The sequence below is a fragment of the Aegilops tauschii genome, chromosome 2, assembly GCF_002575655.3.
Source record: "Aegilops tauschii subsp. strangulata cultivar AL8/78 chromosome 2, Aet v6.0, whole genome shotgun sequence".
Classification (NCBI taxonomy): Eukaryota; Viridiplantae; Streptophyta; class Magnoliopsida; order Poales; family Poaceae; genus Aegilops; species Aegilops tauschii.
This window is the reverse complement of record NC_053036.3, coordinates 40,813,053-40,825,511: the sequence shown is the minus strand read 5'-3', so window position 1 is coordinate 40,825,511 and position 12,459 is coordinate 40,813,053. Positions and strand designations below refer to the sequence as shown.

The 12,459-nt window shown below is 41.9% G+C and overlaps 1 long non-coding RNA gene across 1 annotated transcript; it reads left to right on the top strand.

Moving 5' to 3' along the window:
• The first annotated feature begins 10,431 nt into the window (after positions 1 to 10,431).
• LOC120974910 (uncharacterized) lies at positions 10,432 to 12,250 on the top strand. Its single transcript, XR_005770425.3, has 3 exons — positions 10,432 to 10,567; positions 10,680 to 11,411; positions 12,045 to 12,250. It is a non-coding gene; the product is annotated as an uncharacterized lncRNA (long non-coding RNA).
• Positions 12,251 to 12,459: the final 209 nt, after the last annotated feature.

The window sequence follows — 12,459 nt, the reverse complement described above, 5'->3', positions numbered from 1 at the left end:
ATTCAAGATGCACTCGACAAATCTCTCGTCAGTTGCTATTGTCTGTAAGTGATTTCTTTCTGTAATTTTAGTCTCAAGCTAGTTTTAGTGCTCATTGATCGATCATTACCTGTAATAATCCTCACTATATTCTTTTCTGTGGTATTATGCAGGATGAAGATGTATGAAATGAAAAAGCTGGACGCTATGGCATTGGGTTCATTGACCTAAATACCATTAATGAATACACATGGAAATTGGAATGGTATAAACAAGATGTAGAGAATAAAATGCTAGAGTTCTTGAAGCGCCTCAATACCAATGAAGATATACTACTTCCTTACAACTTCCTGTGAGTCACACTGTCTTTAGGGTAGTTGATTAGTGTTATGACATGCCCGCTTAATTAAGACATGCAAACGTGTGCGCATGCAGTTACCACTGGATCTTGTTAGACATTAAAGTTGAAGAAGGAAAAGTTGAAGTACTGGACTCACTACTTAAAAAAGAAAGTGACTACACCATCTTGAAGGGGATAGTCGGCAGGTAATTTCAATCATTATTAACTGTATCTCGGCCTATTTAGTTCGTCATTTCCTGATATCAACTATTTAATAACCCCTTTATTAATTTTCTTTGCCGGCGGGCAGGGCTTGGGCAAAGTTCATCAAGGTGACTCCAGGCAAATGGCGAGAAAAGCTGTTTTGGTATCGACCCAAGGTAAGTAATTAAGTAGTACTAGCTAGCTACCATCTCTTTAATTCTTGTTTCAATACCATTAATTAATTATCATGCTTGATTAATTATTATATGATTAAATTCCATTCTCGTAAAGGCCCTGAAGCAGGCGTCGGGGACTGGTCTGTGTGCATACTATGTTTGCGAGAACATTCGCACGATGGCGTCCGAAAGGAGCAAATCTGATAGACAGCAATGTGTACGTTTGCCAGAACACTATTCACAATTTTTACATCATGCATTATCGATATCTAGTCACACAACTAATACACATGCATATTGATCTCCTTCTTAACAATTCAAAGATGTGCGGGAGCAGCTCCTACCAACGGAGCGCATACTAGCACTTCAAGAAGAAATAGCGGGATTTTTGCTCGACCAGGCCATAGATCCCAAAGGAGAATACTATTACCCGCTCAGTGGCGGAGCTTAAAAAAAAAGTTGGGCGGGCCAAGCTAATGAAGAGCACAATTTTTTTAGGCATTAGTGACTACTTGTTTTCATTGAATTTTCATCTTATGTGTAAACAAGCAAGTGACAACCCGCTGATTCACCAAGAAAAGTTATATCTTTATCTTCTGTTTCCACATATAAATCGATAATGAAAATGCATTAATTATGCTCAGTTGAATCAATGGATAACAGAAACCCACTGCTCGGAATATATTTAGAAATTACCCAGCGACATGATGGTCAGAACGTGAACATCCAGCTCTACTCAGCGTCGGCAGCACCCCGCAGTCCTGATTGCAGAGGTCAGCCGAGGCTGGAGTCGAAGGCTTCTAGGCGGCACTGCCGCAGGATCCGGACGGCAGGACTGGCCGGTGCGGAGGCCGGAGCCTGGAGGGGGGGGTACGATGGCGCCACGGCGAGGTCACATGGAGGTAGGCGGAGCCGTGCAGCAGGCAGCATGCATTTATCAGCAAGGAGGTTGTCTGAACTGCGCGCGGAAGGGTGATAGAGGCACGAGATCTGCGATCGCGTGAGGTGCGTGCGGTGGAGCAGTCCCGGCCGGCTGGCGGCCGCTGCTCGTGCTGTGCGCGCTCCTGCCGTCGGCCCGTCGTTGGATCGATCCATTGATTGTACGTAAAAAAGAGCATACTAATTTTTCGATAGTATGTACCATACATACTAATTTTTAGATAGTATGTACCATATTTTGAGTATGTACCATACTAACTTCTTAATTAAACCACCATTGATTGTACCATACATACTAATTTTTAGATAGTATGTACCATATTTTGAGTATGTACCATACTAACTTCTTATTAAACCATCATTGATTGTACCATACATACTAATTTTTAGATAGTATGTACCATATTTTGAGTATGCTCTTTTTTACGTACAAATATGTACGGATTTCATAAATATAACAAAAACTATGGACTTATATGCAATTTTTTCATGTATAAATATATATTACTGCTAAACTATTCCCGAGCGCATTATGCTTGTCCTGCGCGCTGGTCTAACCACGCATCCCGCCCAGCCAACCAACCCACGCGCGCATCCACTTACTTTGATCGTAATACTTCCACTTTTGTAGTAAGCTCTTTACTATGTACTACTGCTAATAGAAGTGATCGTAAATCACATGCAAAAAATAGTAAACTAGTGGTCGTCTGGTAATCAACGAGTGGGAATTATTATGTGCCTTATTTCTTGATCGTATAATTTTTTCCCAGAATTTTACTAGTGTGATTCATGCGTAATTACGACAGAGTCCTGCACTTGCTCTAACCCAACTAGTACATAGTACATGGTAATTTGGAAAAGGCATCTAGTAATTAGAGGGTGTAGTTGTATGAATTCAAAATTACCTAGTAGTAACACTAGTAGCCAGTAACCATCTTAATCGTGTTACTATGTTTAATAAGAAGTTTACTAGCAGAACTAGATGGTCCATGGAAGTCTTCATCCACTCAGTAACCATTCTAATATTATTACTATGTTTACTAGTAGAATTAGGCGAGGCAGACCATATGTGCACGATGATGGTAACCATTTTAATTTCGTTACTATTTTTACCAGCTATTTTACTACCAAGTGGATGGAGAATTAGGTGAGGCGGGGCTCAAGTACATGCCATGGTAACCAATTTAATGCTATTACTATTTTCGCGTTAATTTTTACTAGCAAGTCGAGGGATGGATAGAGCGACACGCAACTAAAACATGGTAATGGTTACTATATGCTTACGCCGGCCGGAGCGATCAATCTATTGTAATTGGTTAAGAAACATAGTAATGAACACATGTCTATTAAGAAAATGGATTATGTAAAAATATTAAATGAAAAACATATGTAGTAATCAAAATAATCTTGTGACTTTGATTTGCATACTTAAAAAATCAATTTAGATTTTTAGTTTAAATGCTAAAACAGTAATGGCTTATACCAGATGGATCGTAATGCAGTAATTGGCACATAGGTAGTAGTAACACAGTTACCAGCAGTACAATTTCCATTGAAATAGAAAAAAATCACACCAACAATTGTGACGCCAACATGATACTAGTATATGGTAATCAAATTTTGAATATTTGGTAAACCCCAACTCATGAAAACTTATAAACCAATTACTACAGGGCCCTAACGTATGCTAATTATTTTCAAGAATTGACTAAACTGTACATTACCGTGACTAAACTGTACATTACCATGTCATCACTTTATTTTACGATCACATGATTGGATGAATAGTGCAAGTTTCCTTACCATATATGTGAATATTTGTTACCATGGTTCATTAGTGGTTCGTAGTGTGCCCTGCAAGTTGTCTGGTAAAATCGTTACCATGTATACTGGTTTGTTTACTGTCATTAGTGGGAAGTGCTGCGGGACGAAGATGAGGTGCCTGGCTGTAGTAACAGAAATTAATTCCCTTACTATTTTTCCTACTGTGTTTTACTATGATTTGCACAAAGTCCCAATGAGCCGAGCGGCGCGCAGAGCGGGGCAACCAGCGACTCGCGCGTACGATTAGCAGTTCTGCGTGCTCGCTTAGTTTAGTGCCACCGTATATATATATGATCGGTTCTACGAGAAATTCTATTTATATATATGCATAACGTGTACAATATATAGTATCGTAAAATACCAGCAAACAAAAAAGAATTAAATGAAAAACACAAATTTAAAGAAAAAATAAAAAATAAAACCAAAACACCCCAAATATTTTAGTGCCGGTTGGTGTTACCAACCGGTACTAAAGGGCTCCCCGACCCCGGCGCTGGCTCGTGCCACGTGGTGGCCCTTTAGCGGCGGTTCGTGCAGAACCGGTACTAAAGGGGGAGACCTTTAGTCCCCACCCTTTAGTGCCGGTTGCAGAACCGGCACTAAAGGCCCTTACGAACCGGTAATACAGCCCGGTTCTGCACGTGAATATTTCTTATTCAAAATGTTGTGTTCAGTTTCGTTGTTGCATTAGGGATGTGCACTTGAATGACGGCATGGTTGTGCAGAAAGATGTTAGTGGCAACTGCTCATTAGCAATGTCGTAGAGTTATACCTATCCACAAACTAATTGTTAATCTGGACTGGTTTTGGAAACCTCTTAGTCAGGTTAACACCTCATGGATCATTTTTGGCCATCCTTAGCTTCATTCAGCAGAATGATTAACTAATAAACAACCCTTATTACATAGCGCATCAATAGATAGGTGTAGGACAAAGAGAATGATAGAAGAAATTCAGAAAAGCATACGACATCCTTTTGTATTGCTACATGTGCTTTTCCATCTTTTTGTATTCACCCATGCAGTCAATTTTGCTTCTTCTGTCTCAACCCTTCGAGCCGCGAGTACAAGCTTGAACTATTCACAACACACGATAAAAAGTATTGCAACTTTAATAGCTAGTAAACTTATTGGATTATTTACCTAGATAAGAATCAACTCCAATATTATTGAGCAGCAACATATCCGATTTCGCATATCTGGGCATGGACAACACCAACGTCGATTTGAAGTTTTTTTTGAAAGTGATCTTGGAATCTCATATGAATTTGTCTCGTCTCCCAAGGATCAACCTCCCATAAAGAATCCCTCCCCTGTGACGGAATGATAAGTTCACCCGTGAGTAGTAAACTCAAGTAAAATATGTTTTCCAATACTTGTGCACAAAGGAATTTCTTACCATTCTGTTAAATTCAAATATGCTAGAAAGTATCCAAGTTGCTCAAAAATGTCCACAATCAAGCTAATTTGCTATTTGATCAGATAGGAGACTAAATAAGAGTGTGTGGAAACGAAATTACATCACCATGTGTTGCCTTCTATCTGACTTCACACCTGAAGGCCACTTATTTGTGCGTAACCCGTTCTATTAAAGGGTGAATTTGATTAGTAAAATTGGATTCCAAATAAAAAGTTTAGTAATTCGAACAGGCTAAGCAAATCAATACATATGAAGAGCGAAAACATTTTCAGAAGGTGTAAACATTTTTAAAAAACATGAACATTTTTTGAAAACATATATTTTTTTTCAAATTTTGAACATTTTTTGAAACAAGAGCTTTTAATAAATTTGCGAACCTTTTCTTGGAGAACACAAACATTTCTTGACTTTTTTTCCAAAAAAAATCGGAATCACAATTTTCTTTAATTTTAAACTAATATTTGAAATTCCTGAACATTTCTTGAAAAAGCAAAAGAAAAAGGAAAATAAAAAATGATACAAAAGACAACTAGTTACAAGTCGGACACGATCTAGTACATAACCCACACGTATACATCTAGAAAACTGATACATCTATTACATGGAAACTGAACCGACTCAATAAAATTTCCTACTTCAGCATCAACACATGTAGGTATGTTTGGATTATTCCAATATACGCGCGAGAAGAAGCGGTTCCAGGAAAAAACACTCCAGTGACGTCCTCAAATTGTTAGACTACGGTTGACCATCACCAGGCAAAGTTTCTACTCCTTTGTTGCTCCAAAACATCTAATTTTCCTTTCCTTTTGTTGGACCAATTAAGTTCGGAATCAATGAGTCCCGAACGTTCCATGTTTTGCCATCTTGCCCCGAACGTGCTAGTTGTCATTGGATCAATCTTACAGTCCTGTCTGGCCACGTCATCCCAGTGCTCGTTCGTGACAAGGGAGAAGCCGCCCGAACGCTCTTCTCCGCCCACCCTGCACCACTAGTCTACCACACCCATTCCCCATCTCACCAGCAAGCACAAGGAGCCTGGGCAGGGGGCTCGATCCAATGCGACCCCGCCACATCTCCCGCGCCTTCGGCGACCGCCGAACGCCGCCAGGTTCATTCACAGCTGCCCCGTGCCGCTCCTCTTTGTATCGTTCTGCTCACCGCCCCCTCTCATCCCTCTTCTCCCTTGTTGTGCAGAATGACGTCGCCGCCGCCTTCCATCGCCGGGAACGCCCGCCTTCGGCAATCCATCCTCCGAATCCGTTCATCCCCGCCCTGATCTACAGGCCCCACCGCAGGCGGGGGCAGTGTGTCGATGCGGCCTCCACTCGGGCGCTCCTCGTCGCCGACGAGCACCAGGATGCTGCTCTTCGGGGTCCACAACAACCGTCAAGGTGTGGTCGTGGGCGGAGTCGAGCGTGCCTGCTAGCCCGTGCTACGACGGCAGTCATCAAGGCCCCCTCCCCACTACTGCGAAAGGGCTTGTAGGTGAACTCTAATAAGTGGCGTGTTCCACTTGTTACCCGCCATAACTATTTTTGAAAAGAAGTAGTGGCGGGTACCAAAAGCCAGCCGCCACAGTTACAGAAGTAGCTGTGGCGGGCCGAGTTAAGTGCTCACCACAGGAAAATCCTCAGGGGGACTTCCTTGCTTAATTCAGCAGTGACGGGACGTCTCTAGTGCTCGCCACAAGTGTACGACAGTGCAGTGGCGTGCGGTGCCTGGAAACCTCCACTAGTTATCGTGGTCGGGTGCTCAGTTTGATGCACAATGTTAGAAATCTCAGCATGCTTGGTTATGCACAAAAAAGTTGAAAGAATACAAAACATCCCAGCATGCCTTTTTTGATGACATTGGTTTTAGTTAAACGGTGCAGAAAGGGCTTCCAAACGAAGGCCACACTCGATGGTAACATCACCGTAACATTCAGGGTCTCATTCAGAGTAAGCTTCCTCATTCTCGTCATTCTGTCTATCATCATCATTCGATTTGTCCTCATCTTCATGGCTGCCCTCGTCATCTTGCTCATCCTCGTCATTTTGGTTGTCATCGTCATTCGATTTGTCCTCATCTTCACGGCTGCCCTCGTCATCTTGGCTGTCTTCATCATCCTGGTGGTCATGGCTATCATCACGATCCTGGTCATCATCATCGTTGCAAAAATACATTGTCCTAAACCTGTTCACCTCTCCATTCAGGGAAAAGGATATCTACTCTCCTTCGATGAAATTATTCTGTGCAATGTACTGCTTCCATCCATCAGAATATATGATGGTTCTGTCCTTCCATTTACGCACATCTAGTTCGAATGTGCACCCCATATCATCGTCAAAGTAAATAACGTTACCGCATAAATTGTTGAAGTCAACCCTTATGTTGCATGGGATACACTATGCAGCACGTCATCATTAACAATAAAGTCAGTACAATAATTATACAAATGGTTTGAATAGAATACTAGTTGAGGTTAAAGAATGTTACCACTTTTTTGAAATCCCTTCGTCAAGAAGAGTCTGAAATCTACTGCAGTATCAACACTGTCCATACATGGACATTTGCAGATATGGTAGATGGGATGCCTAATGATACCTAATAATAATTATGAAGCACTTATTAATTGTAATTCTGAGAGGAGGCAGTGACTAAGAAGGGTTTGATAAAATTTGGCATGACCTTTGTTGAATATTGAACATATTTTGAGTACCACAAATTTGATGGAACGGAAGTTAATCAACGCTTCATCAAGACGTTGGCACTCATTTTCATAACCCATGCACTTGTCATATGTAAATTCGGCATGAACTTTGCTAAATATTGAACATATTTTGAGTACTAGAAGTTTGATGAAACAGAAGTTAATCAACGTTTCATCAAAACATTGGCACTCATTTTCAAAACCCATGCACTTGTCATATGTAAATTCGGCATGAAGTTTGTTGACTATTGAACATATTTTGAGTACCAGAAATTTGATGAAACAGAAGTTAATCAACGTTTCATCAAAACGTTGGCACTCAATTTGAAAACACATGCACTTGTCATATGTAAATTCGGAATTAACTTTGCTTACAAAGCTAAACAATATTGTCATAGCAATTGAAATTCGACATTAATTTTTCTTACAAAGTTGACGCATGGAGCAACAGAAATTTGACAAAACGGAAATGAATCAACGTTTCGCAAACTCTTTTTCACTCTTTTTCTAATCCTTGTCAACAAAATGAAGCCCATGCACTTCTCATATGTAAGAAAATTCAAACAGCATTGCCACTTGTCATATTTAGCAATTATTTGGTACTGAAAATTATTATATGTTATACAACTAGTTAATCTACAAATTCATAAGATGCAAATTCTATACCCTAGAGCGTAATTTAGTCACGGAGATTGATTATACCGTTGGCCGCTTTTCCAGCCGCTGACGTGATGGCGGTCGAGGGCGGCGGTCGAACGTGGCGGTCGAGGCGGCGGTCGAGGTGGAGGACGGCGGCAGCGGTCGAGGCAGAGGATGGGGGCTACGCGCAATCGAGGTGGAGAACGACGCTCACGGCATCAGACGCGTGGAAGGCGTTGCCAGCTAGTTGGAGGGACTGCGGCAGCGGTCCAGTCGCAGGACGGCGAGGAAGAGAAGGAGGGAGAGGAAATGGCAGAGAGAAAGACGAAACGGTGGAAATGAAAGTTGCTATCAACGGTTGTTGGGCGGGCACTTAAGGAGAGCAATGAAGGGAGAGCACGTGCACCCGCCATAACAAACTTTTCCAAAATTTGAATTAGTTGGCGTGCTTGCCAAAATATAGTTGTGGCGGGCGCCTAGAAATGTCCGCCAATGCTTCCCTACCAACCAGTGGCCGGTACTTGGTCGGCGCTCGCCACTACATTTTCCATCCGGGGGGGGGGGGGGATATTTGGTAGGGCCTAGCTGTGGCGGTTGTGGCCGGCGACCGCCATAGACATGCCCGTAACTGTGACGGGCATGTCATGTTACCCGCCACTACTCTTTTGGAAAAGTAGCAGTGGCGGGTGACATGCCCTGTCCGCCACTATTTATAGTTGACCTATATTGATTTTGACAGTAGTTACGTGATCCTACGTCGACACCGTTGGTGTCTTAGACGGCCCGACCCTGTGTTTCCCTGGGTAGGGGATACCGATATGGAGATGGCCGAGGCTGGCGCTGGCGCCAGAGCTGCGAAATGGACGATAGTCGACAGCAGAGCCATGGGCAAGGCAGATACGAGAAGTAAGAAAACCTAGGGTCAAACTGCTTCAAATGAAGAAGATTATGTGTACCACTTTATGGAAAGGCAATGCGATCAAAGAAATCTATTTATTAAGGAGAGTTCTAACCATAATTTGTAACATAAAGTGGATCATGTGCACAGGCATGAAAAGAAAGTCCATCAATGAAACATACCTATCAAGGTGAGGAATGTTCTGATACGTTCAGATTTTTGCAAGTTAATTTGTTAAGAGAGGAGATTATGAGTAGTTTTGCATGAAAGGTTCACATTCATGGAGGGGTGGTGGTGGGAGTTGAAGGCAAAAGTAAACAATGTGTGTCGGCCTACCAACTCCTTATAATAGTAGAGATATAGGTGATTTGGTAAGATAAGAAAATATATGTGATTTCATAAGATACGAAAAAGATATGTTGTTTTTGTTGTATTAGTAAAGTTTTGATTGTCATTTAATAGTAGAGATAATGATAATAATAAATGGGATAATGCACTCGATTAGCGATTCGCTATTGAGAATTGTTTGATTTTGTTTTGGAAGAATATTTGGAAAAAACTTATGTATGTCTTTTAGAAAGATTATCTCACATATATGGTGGGATTTCTGAGTTCTTAATTTCCTATTATTTACTATTATTTTTGTAAATGAATTGAACCAGCAACTACCAGAGCAAGCATCAAACAAGAACTCCCCCTTTAATTGGATTTGGTTTTTTAATGTGCGGGAGAAAAATTCAATGGGATTGGGTGTTGAGAGATGAGGCGAAAATAAACCAATGCAAGGGGGATGATGGGAGGTTAGACAAAAATAAACAGGTGAGGCAAAAATAAACCAGGATATCGAGCTACCAACTTCTCTTTTAGAGTAGAGATTGATCAATGATAACTGATTTGCACCTATATCTATACCAATATAAAAAGACCCAAGGAACACATTCAATTAATCTCGGCCATCAAATTAGGTCAATCAAATGACCTAGATAACAAATAATTAATGTTTGTGCTTATCTCACAATTAATGTTTAATTTAAATTCTACCTAATATCAACATGCAATTAATTCTCTACATAATATCAACGTTCATTACCCGTATACGTATTTACTACTACAACATTTATTCGGGTTATTCACGAACGCACACTAGCGACCTTTGTAATAAGCCACAAGCTAGCTGGGGTTAGAGATTAGGCAAGTATTAATCAACATCAATGAACACAATTAATTCTGACCAATATGCAACATTTTGATTAACATATCCTTCTGAGACATCAATGCAGGGCCAAGAGGCTAAGACTTCCATCACTTGTCTAAATAGCACTCCATCATCACGTTCTTCTCCTCACACTCCCATCGCATCCAACAATTTCATTTGGTCGAGCAATTGGTCATGGCGTCCAACAGCGCTCAACTGCTTGCTGCCTTCTCCTTGGCCCTGCTCCTCATTTCCTCCGGTAAGTTAAGCTGGCTCGGATCGTAGTACTGAAATTCCGTATTGTAAATTAGGATCATGGAAACACTTACTAACATGATTTTTCGGGTGCATCTGTAAATTGTGTGGTTCAGGCGCTAAGCTGAAAGATTGCGCCCGTATTGATATTGGTGAATGCAACCAACATAAATGCATTACGGCCTGCATCAAATTAAACTACAATACGGCTATCTGCGATAACGACGCAGCCAGCGAAGACAGCGGAGGAGACGTTTCCTTGAACGAGATGGGGTTATACGGGTCGTGCGTGTGTTGTTAGATTTTATTTTATGGGCTTCCTCTTCTTAAAATTGTAAACCTTGCCCTGTCAGATAATAAAAATCCAAGGACTCTTCTGGCTCGAATTTGATTTCCTTGTCGTGCGCGTGTGTGTACAACCGCGGATCGTGTCTTCTCCTTTCTCTGTTCTCGTCCGTGTGTGTGTGTTCTTCTCCTTTCTCTAATCCATTCCTGCCGCTCTTATCCATTCCCCAATCCCTTGAGATAGACAGAGAGAGCGAGCGAGACGGAGCTAGCCAGACAGAGTGGTGGTACCCTCCTCCACGGCGAAGAGCTCTAGGAGTGTAGCAAGCGGCTGGGACGGTGATGCGCACCAATGGGACGCCGACGGCTTGCGCGTTGGCAACGCCGAGAGAGCAGGAGCGGCCGCGGTGTACTCCAACCGCTGGCTATGATGGCGCAGGCGTCAATCTAAAGCATCTCGCCGGCGGCCCGGCGCGGCAAGATGTAGTGAGCGGGAGTGGACGGTGGTGCTCGACCGACGCGGCGAGCTGGAGCCGAAATCTCGCGGGAGTGAGAGTGCCGAGGTACTGCTCAATGCATGAATTCATTTTGGAGGAAGCATAGTAAGATCTTCTGTAATTTAGCTCGCGCCTGATCTGATTCCGTCTGCTGTTGCTAGCAGACATGGAAGACTTGCCACATTTTTTCAAGTCAAATTTTGCTTAGATCTCCCGTGTTTCTTGCTAGCTAGCACCATAGGCACTGGTTCTTTTTCAACATTAACTTGCCTCAGATTTTGTTAAGAAATGTCCGTCTATGTTAATCAGAATTGCCTACATCAAGCAGCGTCCTTACTGAATTCTGTGACATCAAGCAGCTGGGTCTCGTACAGCTGAAATTGGTTCAGACAACATTATTCATCATACGGGGATAGAAAATGTTATTGATTTTGAATGACATTTTCACAAGCACCGGTAGGCAATTATAACCCCCCCGCTCCAAGTTTTGTAGAGCACGGGAGGCTAAATAATGTCTCATTTTGTTGCTTCTAACGACAAATATTGCCTACAACACTAAACCATATCGTGCCAAAACTCTGGGAAACTAATGCTGCATTAGGCAATTTAATAGCTAAATGCTACATAATGTGGCTGCTTCCATTTTCTGTCGGAGTTATATATGAAAAGCACAATTCATTTTTATTTTTTACATTGCAGTGTACCCAGCAAGGGAGGTGATTCTTGGGTGTTTTTATTTGCACTTTTTGCAGCCAATTCCCTCCTGTCGATGTTGATAGAAGCATGTCGTGCTGAGTAGTGGTTGCGTGATACCGAGGAAGATTCTGAGCTAATATGTAGCGATAATCGGTCAGCAAGCAATACTCGTTTCTGAAAGTTCTTCTTGCATACTATACCATGCTGAAGTAGACAATGTTCTTGGTTCTGAAGTTCGATCGCTTGTTTTGTAATAGTGTGGCTGACCTTTAGGGTTGTGGTTGTGAGAGCTCGTGGAGTAAACCCCATATACTAAGTTAGCTCATCCATCCTTCGAGTCACCTAATCTCTTACACTAAAGTTGCCTAAGTTAGCATCTGCTTTTCTTTAGTAGGGAACACAATTAAGGGTAGGGGGG